The sequence below is a fragment of the Schistocerca serialis genome, unplaced genomic scaffold (assembly GCF_023864345.2).
Source record: "Schistocerca serialis cubense isolate TAMUIC-IGC-003099 unplaced genomic scaffold, iqSchSeri2.2 HiC_scaffold_1434, whole genome shotgun sequence".
Taxonomy (NCBI): Eukaryota; Metazoa; Arthropoda; class Insecta; order Orthoptera; family Acrididae; genus Schistocerca; species Schistocerca serialis.
The window spans coordinates 497,659-510,462 of record NW_026047663.1 but is presented as its reverse complement, the minus strand read 5'-3'; the positions used below and the strand labels follow the sequence as shown (position 1 = coordinate 510,462).

The 12,804-nt window shown below is 57.1% G+C and overlaps 1 pseudogene; it reads right to left on the bottom strand.

Annotated features, from left to right (window-relative positions):
• LOC126443279 (dentin matrix acidic phosphoprotein 1-like) overlaps positions 1 to 12,804 on the bottom strand; it is a 297,120-nt pseudogene that overhangs the window by 56,343 nt on the left and 227,973 nt on the right.

The following is a 12,804-nucleotide window of genomic DNA, read 5'->3' as shown; positions in this document are numbered from 1 at the left end:
GCTGTCCTCGCAAGCTGTGCTGTGCTCGCAAGCCGTGCTGTCCTCGCAAGCCGTGCTGTCCTCGCAAGCCTTGCTGTCCTCGCAAGCTGTGCTGTCCTCGCTAGCTGTGCTGTCCTCGCAAGCTGTGCTGTCCTGGCAAGCTGTGCGTTCCTCACAAGCTGTGCTGTCCTCGCAAGCTGTGCTGTCCTCGCAAGCTGTGCTGTCCTCGCAAGCTGTGCTGTCCTCGCAAGCTGTGCTGTCCTCGCAAGCTGTGCTGTCCTCGCAAGCGGTGCTGTCCTCGCAAGCTGTGCAGTCCTCGCAAGCTGTGCTGTCTTCGCTAGCTGTGCTGTCCTTGCAAGCTGTGCTGTCCTCGCAAGCTGTGCTGTCCTCGGAAGCTGTGTTGTCCTCAGAAGCTGTGCTGTCCTCGGAAGCTGTCCTGTCCTCGGAAGCTGTCCTGTCCTCGGAAGCAGTGCTGTCCTCGCAACCCATGCTGTCCTCGAAACCTGTGCTGGCCTCGCAAGCCGTGCTGTCCTCACAAGCCGTGTTGTCCTCGCAAGCTGTGCTGTGCTCGCAAGCTGTGCTGTCCTCGGAAGCTGTGCTGTCCTCGCAAGCCGTGCTGTCCCCGCAACCCGTGCTGTCCCAACAATCCATGCTGTCCTCGCAAGCCGTTCTGTCCTTGCAAGCCGTGCTGTCCTCGCAAGCTTTGCTGTCCTCGCAAGCTGTGCTGTCCACCCAAGTTGTGCTGTCATCTCAAGTTGTGCTGTCATCTCGAGTTGTGCTGTCCTCTAAAGTTGAGCTGTCCTCTCAAGTTGAACTGTCCTCTCAAGTTGAGCTCTCCTCTCATGTTGAGCTCTCCTCTCAAGTTGAGCTCTCCTCTCAAGTTGAGGTGTACTCTCAAGTTCAGCTGTCCTCTCAAGTTGAGCTGTCCTCTCAAGTTGAGCTGTCCTCGCAAGGTGTGCTGTTCTCACAAGCTGTGCTATCCTCGCAAGTTGTGCTGTCCTTGCAAGCTGTGCTGTCCTCGCAAGCTGTGCTGTCCTCGCAAGCTGTGCTGTCCACGCAAGCTTTGCTCTCCTCCCAAGCTGTGCTGTCGTCCCAAGCTGTGCTGTCCCCACAAGCTGTGCTGTCTCCACAAACTATGCTGTCCCCGCAAGCTGTGCTGTCCTCGCAAGCTTTGCTGTCCTCGCAAGGTGTGCTCTCCTCGCAAGCTGTGTTGTCCTTGCAAGCTGTGCTGTCCTCGCAAGCTGTGTTGTCCTTGCAAATTGTGCCGTCCTCGCAAGCTGTGCTGTCCTCGCAAGCTGTGCTGTCCTCGCAAGCTGTGCTGTCCTCGCAAGCTGTGCTGTCCTCGCAAGCTGTGCTGTCCTCGCAAGCTGTGCTGTCCTCGCAAGCGGTTCTGTCCTCGCAAGCCGTGCTGTCCTCGCAAGCTGTGCTGTCCTCGCAAGCTGTGCTGTCCTCGCAAACTGTGCTGTCCTCGCTAGCTGTGCTGTCCTCGCAAGCTGTGCTGTCCTCGCAAGCTGTGCTGTCCTCGCAAGCTGTGCTGTCCTCGCAAGCTGTGCTGTCCTCGCAAGCTGTGCTGTCCTCGCAAGCTGTGCTGTCCTCGCAAGCTGTGCTGTCCTCACAAGCTATGCTGTCCTCGCAAGCTGTGCAGTCCTCTCAAGCTGTGCTGTCTTCGCTAGCTGTGCTGTCCTCCCAAGCTGTGCTGTCCTCGCAAGCTGTGCTGTCCTCGGAAGCTGTGTTGTCCTCGGAAGCTGTGCTGTCCTCGGAAGCTGTCCTGTCCTCGGAAGCTGTGCTGTCCTCGCAACCCGTGCTGTCCTCACAACCTGTGCTGTCCTCGCAAGCCATGCTGTCCTCGCAACCCGTGCTGTCCTCGCAAGGCGTGCTGTCCTCGCAAGCCGTGCTGTCCTGGCAAGCCGTGCTGTCCACGCAAACCGTGCTGTCCTCGCAAGCCATGCTGTCCTCGCAAGCTGTGCTGTTCTTGCAAGCCGTGCTGTCCTCGCAAGCCGTGCTGTCCTCGCAATTTTAGCGGTCCTCGCAAGCTGTGCTGTCCTCCCAAGCTGTGCTGTCCTCGAAAGTTGTGCTGTCGTCTCTAATTGAGCTGTCCTCTCAAGTTGAGCTGTCCTCTTAAGTTGAGCTGTCCTCTCAAGTTGAGCTGTCCTCTCTAGTTGATCTGTCCTCTCTAGTTGAACTGTCCTCTTTAGTTGAGCTGTCCTCTCTAGTTGAGCTGTCATCTCTAGTTGAGCTGTCCTCTCTAGTTGAGCTGTCCTCTCAAGTTGAGCTTTCCTCTCAAATTGAGCTCTCCTCTCAAGTTGAGCTCTCCTCTCAAGTTGAGCTCTCTTCTCAAGTTTAGCGGTCATCTCAAGGTGAGCTGTCCTCTCAAGTTGAGCCGTCCTCGCAAGCTGTGCTGTCCTCGCAAGCTGTGCTGTCCTCGCAAGCTGTGCTGTCTTCGCAAGTTGTGCTGTCCTCGCAAGCTGTGCTGTCCCCGCAAGCTGTGCTGTCCTCGCAAGCTTTGCTGTCCTCCCAAGCTGTGCTGTCGTCCCAAGCTGTGCTGTCCCCACAAGCTGTGTTGTCTCCACAAACTATGCTGTCCCCGCAAGCTGTGCTGTCCTCGCAAGCTTTGCTGTCCTCACAAGGTGTGCTCTCCTCGCAAGCTGTATTGTCCTTGCAAGCTGTGCTGTCCTCGCAAGCTGTGTTGTCCTTGCAAATTGTGCCGTCCTCGCAAGCTGTGCTGTCCTCGCAAGCTGTGCTGTCCTCGCAAGCTGTGCTGTCCTCGCAAGCTGTGCTGTCCTCGCAAGCTGTGCTGTCCTCGCAAGCTGTGCTGTCCTCGCAACCGGTTCTGTCCTCGCAAGCCGTGCTGTCCTCGCAAGCTGTGCTGTCCTCGCAAGCTGTGCTGTCCTCGCAAGCTGTGCTGTCCTCGCAAGCTGTGCTGTCCTCGCAAGCTGTGCTGCCCTCGCAAGCTGTGCTGTTCTCGCAAGCTGTGCTGTCCTTGCAAGCTGTGCTGTCCTCGCAAGCTGTGCTATCCTCGCAAGCTGTGCTGTCCTTGCAAGCCGTGCTGTCCTCGCAAGCTGTGCTGTCCTCGCAAGCTTTGCTGTCCACTCAAGTTGAGCTGTCCTCTCAAGTTGAGCTGTCCTCTCAAGTTGAGCTGTCCTCTCAAGTTGAGCTGTCCTCTCAAGTAGAGCTGTCCTCTCAAGTTGCGCTGTCCTCTCTAGCTGAGCTGTCCTCTCAAGTTGAGCTGTTCTCTCAAGTTGAACTGTCCTCTCAAGTTGAGCAGTCCTCTCAAGTTGAGCTGTCCTCGGAAGCTGTTCTGTCCTCGCAAGCTGTGCTGTCCTCGCAAGCTGTGCGGTCCTCGCAAGCTTTGCTGTCCTCGCAAGCCGTGCTGTCCTTGCAAGCCGTGCTGTCCTCGCAAGCCGTGCTAGCCTCGTAGGCTTTGCTGTCCTCGAAAGTTGAGCAGTCCTCTCAAGTTGTGCTCTCCTCTCAAGTTGAACTGTCCTCGCAAGTTCAGCTGTCCCCTAAAGATGAGCTGTCCTCGCAAGCTGTGCTGTCCTCGCAAGCCGTGCTGTCCTCGCAAGCCGTGCTGTCCTCGCAAGCCGTGCTGTCCTCGTAAGCCTTGCTGTCCTCGCAAGCTGTGCTGTCCTCGCTAGCTGTGCTGTCCTCGCAAGCTGTGCTTTCCTCGCAAGCTGTGCTGTCCTCGCAAGCTGTGTTGTCCTCGCAAGCTGTGCTGTCCTCGCAAGCTGTGCTGTCCTCGCAAGCTGTGCTGTCCTCGCAAGCTGTCCTGTCCTCGGAAGCTGTGCTGTCCTCACCACCCGTGCTGTCCTCGCAACCTGTGCTGTCCTCGCAAGCCGTGCTGTCCTCGCAAGCCGTGTTGTCCTCGCAAGCCGTGCTGTCCTCGCAAGCTGTGCTGTCCTCGGAAGCTGTGCTGTGCTCGCAAGCCGTGCTGTCCCCGCAAGCCGTGCTGTCCTCGCAAGCCGTTCTGTCCTTGTAAGCTGTGCTGTCCTCGCAAGCTTTGCTGTCCTCGCAAGCTGTGCTGTCCACCCAAGTTGTGCTGTCATCTCAAGTTGTGCTGTCATCTCGAGTTGTGCTGTCCTCTAAAGTTGAGCTGTCCTCTCAAGTTGAACTGTCCTCTCAAGTTGAGCTGTCCTCTCAAGTTGAGCTGTTCTGTCAAGTTGACCTGTCCTCTCAAGTTGAGCTGTCCTCTCAAGTTGAGCTGTCCTCTCAAGTTGAGCTGTCCTCTCAAGTTGAAATCTCCTCTAATGTTGAGCTCTCCTCTCAAGTTGAGCTCTCCTCTCAAGTTGAGGTGTACTCTCAAGTTGAGCTGTCCTCTCAAGTTGAACTGTCCTCTCAAGTTGAGCTGTCCTCGCAAGCTGTGCTGTCCTCGCAAGCTGTGCTGTCCTCGCAAGTTGTGCTGTCCTCGCAAGCTGTGCTGTCTTCGCAAGCTGTGCTGTCCTCGCAAGCTGTGCTGTCCTCGCAAGCTGTGCTGTCCTTGCAAGCCGTGCTGTCCTCGCAGGCCGTCCTGTCCTCGCAAGCCTTGCTGTCCTCGCAATCTGTGCTGTCCTCGCTAGCTGTGCTGTCCTCGCAAGCTGTGCTGTCCTCGCAAGCTGTGCTGTCCTCGCAAGTTGTGCTGTCCTCGCAAGCTGTGCTGTCCTCGCAAGCTGTGCTGTCCTCGCAAGCTGTGCTGTCCTCGCAAGCTGTGCTGTCCCTGCAAGCCGTGCTGTCCTCGCAGGCCATGTTGTCCTCGCAAGCCTTGCTGTCCTCGCAAGCTGAGCTGTCCTCGCTAGCTGTGCTGTCCTCGCAAGCTGTGCTGTCCTCGCAAGCTGTGCTGTCCTCGCAAGCTGTGCTGTCCTCGCAAGCTGTGCTGTCCTCGCAAGCTGTGCTGTCCTCGCAAGCTGTGCTGTCCTCGCAAGCTGTGTTGTCCTCGCAAGCTGTGCAGTCCTCGCAAGCTGTGCTGTCTTCGCTAGCTGTGCTGTCCTCGCAAGCTGTGCTGTCCTCGCAAGCTGAGCTGTCCTCGGAAGCTGTGTTGTCCTTGGAAGCTGTGCTGTCCTCGGAAGCTGTCCTGTCCGCGGATGCTGTGCTGTCTTAGCAACCCGTGCTGTCCTCGCAACCTGTGCTGTCCTCGCAAGCCATGCTGTCCTCGCACACGTGCTGTCCTCGCAAGCCTGCTGTCCTGGCAAGCCGTGCTGTCCTCGCAAACCGTGCTGTCCTCGCAAGCCGTGCTGTCCTCGCAAGCTGTGCTGTTCTTGCAAGCCGTGCTGTCCTCGCAAGCCGTGCTGTCCTCGCAATTTTAGCGGTCCTCGCAAGCTGTGCTGTCCTCCTAAGCTGTGCTGTCCTCGAAAGTTGTGCTGTCGTCTCAAGTTGAGCTGTCCTCTCAAGTTGAGCTGTCCTCTTAAGTTGAGCTGTCCTCTCAAGTTGAGCTGTCCTCTCTAGTTGATCTGTCCTCTCTAGTTGAACTGTCCTCTTTAGTTGAGCTGTCCTCTCAAGTTGAGCTCTCCTCTCAAGTTGAGCGGTCATCTCAAGGTGAGCTGTCCTCTCAAGTTGAGCCGTCCTCGCAAGCTGTGCTGTCCTCGCAAGCTGTGCTGTCCCCACAAGCTGTGCTGTCTCCACAAACTGTGCTGTCCCCGCAAGCTGTGCTGTCCTCGCAAGCTTTGCTGTCCTCGCAAGGTGTGCTCTCCACGCAAGCTGTGTTGTCCTTGCAAGGTGTGCTGTCCTCGCAAGCTGTGTTGTCCTTGCAAATTGTGCCGTCCTCGCAAGCTGTGCTGTCCTCGCAAGCTGTGCTGTCCTCGCTAGCTGTGCTGTCCTCGCAAGCTGTGCTGTCCTCGCAAGCTGTCCTGTCCTCGCAAGCTGTGCTGTCCTCGCAAGCGGTTCTGACCTCGCAAGCCATGCTGTCCTCGCAAGCTGTGCTGTCCTCGCAAGCTGTGCTGTCCTCGCAAGCTGTGCTGTCCTCGCAAGCTGTGCTGTCCTCGCAAGCTGTGCTGTCCTCGCAAGCTGTGCTGTCCTCGCAAGCTGTGCTGTCCTCGCAAGCTGTGCTGTCCTCGCAAGCTGTGCTGTCCTCGCAAGCTGTGCTATCCTAGCAAGCTGTGCTGTCCTCGCAAGCCGTGCTGTCCTCGCAAGCTGTGCTGTCCTCGGAAGCTGTGCTGTCCTCGCAACCTGTGCTGTCCTCGCCAGCCATGCTGTCCTCGTAAGCCGTGCTGTCCTCGCAAGCCGTGCTGTCCTCGCAAGCCGTGCTGTCCTCGCAAGCTTATTTGTCCACTCAAATTGAGCTGTCCTCTCAAGTTGAGCTGTCCTCTCAAGTTGAGCTGTCCACTCAAGTAGAGCTGTCCTCTCAAGTGGCGCTGTCCTCTCTAGCTGAGCTGTCCTCTCAAGTTGAGCTGTTCTCTCAAGTTGAACTGTCCTCTCAAGTTGAGCTGTCCTCTCAAGTTGAGCTGTCCTTTCAAATTGAGCTGTCCTCTCAAGTAGAGCTGTCCTCTCAAGTTGCGCTGTCCTCTCTAGCTGAGCTGTCCTCTCAAGGTGAGGTGTCCTCTCAAGTTGAGCTGTCCTCGCAAGCTGTGCTGTCCTCGCAAACTTGGCTGTCCTCGCAAGCTGTGCTGTCCTCGCAAGCTGTGCTGTCCTCGAAAGCTGTGCGGTCCTCGCAAGCTGTGCTCTCCTCGCAAGCTGTGCTGTCCTCGCAAGCTGTCCTGTCCTCGGAAGCTGTGCTGTCCTCGCAACCCGTGCTGTCCTCGCAACCTGTGCTGTCCTCGCAAGCCGTGCTGTCCTCGCAAGCCGTGTTGTCCTCGCAAGCTGTGCTGTCCTCGCAAGCTGTGCTGTCCTCGCAAGCCGTGCTGTCCCCGCAGGCTGTGCTGTCCCCGCAAGCCGTGCTGTCCTCGCAAGCCGTTCTGTCCTTGCAAGCCGTGCTGTCCTCGCAAGCTTTGCTGTCCTCGCAAGCTGTGCTGTCCACCCAGGTTGTGCTGTCATCTCAAGTTGTGCTGTCATCTCGATTTGTGCTGTCCTCTAAAGTTGAGCTGTCCTCTCAAGTTGAACTGTCCTCTCAAGTTGAGCTGTCCTCTCAAGTTGAGCTGTTCTGTCAAGTTGAGCTGTCCTCTCAAGTTGAGCTGTCCTCTCAAGTTGAGCTGTCCTCTCAAGTTGAGCTGTCCTCTCAAGTTGAAATCTCCTCTCATGTTGAGCTCTCCTCTCAATTTGAGCTCTCCTCTCAAGTTGAGGTGTACTCTCAAGTTGAGCTGTCCTCTCAAGTTGAGCTGTCCTCTCAAGTTGAGCTGTCCTCGCAAGCTGTGCTGTCCTCGCAAGCTGTGCTGTCCTCGCAAGCTGTGCTGTCCTCGCAAGCTGTGCTGTCCTCGCAAGCTGTGCTGTCCTTGCAAGCCGTGCTGTCCTCGCAGGCCGTGCTGTCCTCGAAAAACTTGCTGTCCTCGCAAGCTGTGCTCTCCTCGCTAGCTGTGCTGTCCTCGCAAGTTGTGGTGTCCTCGCAAGCTGTGCTGTCCTCGCAAGTTGTGCTGTCCTCGCAAGCTGTGCTGTCCTCGCAAGCTGTGCTGTCCTCGCAAGCTGTGCTGTCCTCGCAAGCTGTGCTGTTTATGCAAGCCGTGCTGTCCTCGCAGGCCATGTTGTCCTCGCAAGCCTTGCTGCCCTCGCAAGCCTTGCTGCCCTCGCAAGCTGTGCTGTCCTCGCTAGCTGTGCTGTCCTCGCAAGCTGTGCTGTCCTCGCAAGCTGTGCTGTCATCGCAAGCTGTGCTGTCCTTGCAAGCTGTGCTGTCCTCGCAAGCGGTTCTGTCCTCACAAGCCGTGCTGTCCTCGCAAGCCGTGCTGTCCTCACAAGCCGTGCTGTCCTCGCAAGCTGTGCTGTCCTCGCAAGCTGTGCTGTCCTCGCAAGCTGTGCTGTCCTCGCAAGCTGTGCTGTCCTCGCAAGCTGTTCTGTCCTCGCAAGCTGTGCTGTCCTCGCAAGCTGTGCTGTCCTCGCAAGCTGTGCTGTCCTCGCAAGCCGTGCTGTCCTCGCATGCTGTGCTGTCCTCGGAAGCTGTGCTGTCCTCGCAACCTGTGCTGTCCTCGCCAGCCGTGCTGTCCTCGCAAGCCTTGCTGTCCTCGCAAGCCGTGCTGTCCTCGCAAGCCGTGCTGTCATAGCAAACTTTGCTGTCTACTCAAGTTGAACTGTCCTCTCAAGTTGAGCTGTCCTGTCAAGTTGAGCTGTCCTCTCAAGTAGAGCTGTCCTATCAAGTTGCGCTGTCCTCTCTAGCTGAGCTGTCCTCTCAACTTCAGCTGTTCTCTCAAGTTGAACTGTCCTCTCAAGTTGAGCTGTCCTCTCAAGTTGAGCTGTCCTCGCAAGCTGTTCTGTCCTCGCAAGCTGTGCTGTCCTCGCAAGCTGTGCGGTCCTCGCAAGCCGTGCTGTCCTCGCAAGCCGTGCTGTCCTTGCAAGCCGTGCTGTCCTCGCAAGCCGTGCTAGCCTCGTAGGCTTTGCTGTCCTCGAAAGTTGAGCACTCCTCTCAAGTTGGGCTCTCCTCTCAAGTTGAACTGTCCTCGCAACTTGAGCTGTCCTCTCAAGTTGAGCTGTCCTCGCAAGCTGTGCTGTCCTCGCAAGCCGTGCTGTCCTCGCAAAACGTGCTGTCCTCGCAAGCCTTGCTGTCCTCGCAAGCTGTGCTGTCCTCGCTAGCTGTGCTGTCCTCGCAAGCTGTGCTGTCCTCGCAAGCTGTGCTGTCCACGCAAGCTGTGCTGTCCTCGCAAGCTCTGCTGTCCTCGCAAGCTGTGCTGTCCTCGCAAGCTGTGCTGTCCTCGCAAGCTGTGCTGTCCTCGCAAGCTGTGCGGTCCTCGCAAGCTGTGCAGTCTTCGCTAGCTGTGCTGTCCTTGCAAGCTGTGCTGTCCTCGCAAGCTGTGCCGTCCTCGGAAGCTGTGTTGTCCTCAGAAGCTGTGCTGTCCTCAGAAGCTGTCCTTTCCTCGGAAGCTGTGCTGTCCTCGCACCCGTGCTGTCTTCGAAACCTGTGCTGTCTTCGCAAGCCGTGCTGTCCTCGCAAGCCGTGTTGTCCTCGCAAGCTGTGCTGTCCTCGCAAGCTGTGCTGTCCTCGGAAGCTGTGCTGTCCTCGCAAGCCATGCTGTCCCCGCAAGCCGTGATGTCCTCGCAAGCCGTGCTGTCCTTGCAAGCCGTTCTGTCCTTGCAAGACATGCTGTCCTCGCAAGCTTTGCTGTCCTCACAAGCTGTGCTGTCCACCCAAGTTGTGCTGTCATCTCAAGTTGTGCTGTCATCTCGAGTTGTGATGTCCTCTAAAGTTGAGCTGTCCTCTCAAGTTGAACTGTCCTCTCAAGTTGAGCTGTCCTCTCAAGTTGAGCTGTTCTGTCAAGTTGAGCTGTCCTCTCAAGTTGAGCTCTCCTCTCAAGTTGAGCTGTCCTCTCAAGTTGAGCTGTCCTCTCAAGTTGAGCTCTCCTCTCATGTTGAGCTCTCCTCTCAAGTTGAGCTCTCCTCTCAAGTTGAGATGTACTCTCAAGTTGATCTGTCCTCTCAAGTTGAGCTGTCCTCTCAAGTTGAGATGTCCTCGCAAGCTGTGCTGTCCTTGCAAGCCGTGCTGCCCTCGCAGGCCGTGCTGTCCTCGCAAGCCTTGCTGTCCTCGCAAGCTGTGCTGTCCTCGCTAGCTGTGCTGTCCTCGCAAGCTGTGCTGTCCTCGCAAGCTGTGCTGTCCTCGCAAGTTGTGCTGTCCTCGCAAGCTGTGCTGTCCTCGCAAGCTGTGCTGTCTCACAAGCTGTGCTGTGCTCGCAAGCTGTGCTGTCCCTGCAAGCCGTGCTGTCCTCGCAGGCCATGCTGTCCTCGCAGGCCGTGCTGTCTTCGCAAGCCTTGCTGTCCTCGCAAGCTGTGCTGTCCTCGCTAGCTGTGCTGTCCTCGCAAGCTGTGCTATCCTCGCAAGCTGTGCTGTCCTCGCAAGCTGTGCTGTCCTCGCAAGCTGTGCTGTCCTCGCAAGCTGTGCTGTCCTCACAAGCTGTGCTGTCCTCGCAAGCTGTGCTGTCCTCGCAAGCTGTGCTGTCCTCGCAAGCTCTGCAGTCCTCGCAAGCTGTGCTGTCTTCGCTAGCTGTGCTGTCCTCGCAAGCTGTTCTGTCCTCGCAAGCTGTGCTGTCCTCGGAAGCTGTGTTGTCCTCAGAAGCTGTGCTGTCCTCGGAAGCTGTCCTGTCCTCGGAAGCTGTGCTGTCCTCGCAACCCGTGGTGTCCTCGCAACCGTTGCTGTCTTTGCAAGCCATGCTGTCCTCGCAACCCGTGCTGTCCTCGCAAGGCGTGCTGTCCTCGCAAGCCGTGCTGTCCTGGCAAGCCGTGCTGTCCTCGCAAGCCATGCTGTCTTTGCAAGCCGTGCTGTCCTCGCAAGCTGTGCTGTTCTTGCAAGCCGTGCTGTCCTCGCAAGCCATGCTGTCCTCGCAATTTTAAGGGGTCCTCGCAAGCTGTGCTGTCCTCCCAAGCTGTGCTGTCCTCAAAAGTTGTGCTGTCGTCTCAAGTTGAGCTGTCCTCTCAAGTTTAGCTGTCCTCTTAAGTTGAGCTGTCCTCTCAAGTTGAGCTGTCCTCTCTAGTTGATCTGTCCTCTCTAGTTCAACTGTCTTCTTTAGTTGAGCTGTCCTCTCTAGTTGAGCTGTCCTCTGTAGTTGAGCTGTCCTCTCTAGTTGAGCTGACCTCTCAAGTTGAGCTTTCCTCTCAAATTGAGGTCTCCTCTCAAGTTGAGCTCTCCTCTCAAGTTGAGCTCTCCTCTCAAGTTGAGCGGTCATCTCAAAGTGAGCTGTCCTCTCAAGTTGAGCCGTCCTCGCAAGCTGTGCTGTCCTCGCAAGCTGTGCTGTCCTCGCAAGCTGTGCTGTCCTCGCAAGCTGTGCTGTCCTCGCAAGCTGTGCTGTCCTCGCAAGCTGTGCTGTCCTCGCAAGCTGTGCTGTCCTCACATGCTGTGCTGTCCTCACAAGCTGTATCTCCTTGCAAGCTGTGCTGTCCTCGCAAGCCGTGCTGTCCTCGCAAGCTGTGCTGTCCTTTGAAGCTGTGCTGTCTTCGCAACCTGTGCTGTCCTCGCCAGCCGTGCTGTCCTCGCAAGCCGTGCTGTCCTCGCAAGCCGTGCTGTCCTCGCAAGCCATGCTGTCCTCGCAAGCTTTGCTGTCCACTCGAGTTGAGCTGTCCTCTCGAGTTGAGCTGTCCTCTCAAGTTGAGCTGTCCTCTCAAGTAGAGCTGTCCTCTCAAGTTGCGCTGTCCTCTCTAGCTAAGCTGTCCTCTCAAGTTCAGCTGTTCTCTCATGTTGAACTGTCCTCTCAAGTTGAGCTGTCCTCTCAAGTTGAGCTGTCCTCGCAAGCTGTTCTGTCCTCCCAAGCTGTGCTGTCCTCGCAAGCTGTGCGGTCCTCGCAAGCTGTGCTGTCCTCGCAAGCCGTGCTGTCCTTGCAAGCCGTGCTGTCCTCGCAAGCCGTGCATGCCTCGTAGGCATTGCTGTCCCCGAAAGTTGAGCAGTCCTCTCAAGTTGTGTTCTCCTCTCAAGTTGAACTGTCCTCGCAACTTGAGCTGTCCTCTCAAGTTGAGCTGCCCTCGGAAGCTGTGCTGTGCTCGCAAGCCGTGCTGTCCTCGCAAGCCGTGCTGACCTCGCAAGCCTTGCAGTCCTCGCAAGCTGTGCTGTCCTCGCTAGCTGTGCTGTCCTCGCAAGCTGTGCTGTCCTCGCAAGCTGTGCTGTACTCACAAGCTGTGCTGTCCTCGCAAGCTGTGCTGTCCTCGCAAGCTGTGCTGTCCTCGCAAGCTGTGCTGTCCTCGCAAGCTGTGCTGTCCTCGGAAGCTGTGCTGTCCTCGCAACCCGTGGTGTCCTCGCAACCGTTGCTGTCTTTGCAAGCCATGCTGTCCTCGCAACCCGTGCTGTCCTCGCAAGGCGTGCTGTCCTCGCAAGCCGTGCTGTCCTGGCAAGCCGTGCTGTCCTCGCAAGCCATGCTGTCTTTGCAAGCCGTGCTGTCCTCGCAAGCTGTGCTGTTCTTGCAAGCCGTGCTGTCCTCGCAAGCCATGCTGTCCTCGCAATTTTAAGGGGTCCTCGCAAGCTGTGCTGTCCTCCCAAGCTGTGCTGTCCTCAAAAGTTGTGCTGTCGTCTCAAGTTGAGCTGTCCTCTCAAGTTTAGCTGTCCTCTTAAGTTGAGCTGTCCTCTCAAGTTGAGCTGTCCTCTCTAGTTGATCTGTCCTCTCTAGTTCAACTGTCTTCTTTAGTTGAGCTGTCCTCTCTAGTTGAGCTGTCCTCTGTAGTTGAGCTGTCCTCTCTAGTTGAGCTGACCTCTCAAGTTGAGCTTTCCTCTCCAATTGAGGTCTCCTCTCAAGTTGAGCTCTCCTCTCAAGTTGAGCTCTCCTCTCAAGTTGAGCGGTCATCTCAAAGTGAGCTGTCCTCTCAAGTTGAGCCGTCCTCGCAAGCTGTGCTGTCCTCGCAAGCTGTGCTGTCCTCGCAAGCTGTGCTGTCCTCGCAAGCTGTGCTGTCCTCGCAAGCTGTGCTGTCCTCGCAAGCTGTGCTGTCCTCGCAAGCTGTGCTGTCCTCACATGCTGTGCTGTCCTCACAAGCTGTATCTCCTTGCAAGCTGTGCTGTCCTCGCAAGCCGTGCTGTCCTCGCAAGCTGTGCTGTCCTTTGAAGCTGTGCTGTCTTCGCAACCTGTGCTGTCCTCGCCAGCCGTGCTGTCCTCGCAAGCCGTGCTGTCCTCGCAAGCCGTGCTGTCCTCGCAAGCCATGCTGTCCTCGCAAGCTTTGCTGTCCACTCGAGTTGAGCTGTCCTCTCGAGTTGAGCTGTCCTCTCAAGTTGAGCTGTCCTCTCAAGTAGAGCTGTCCTCTCAAGTTGCGCTGTCCTCTCTAGCTAAGCTGTCCTCTCAAGTTCAGCTGTTCTCTCAAGTTGAACTGTCCTCT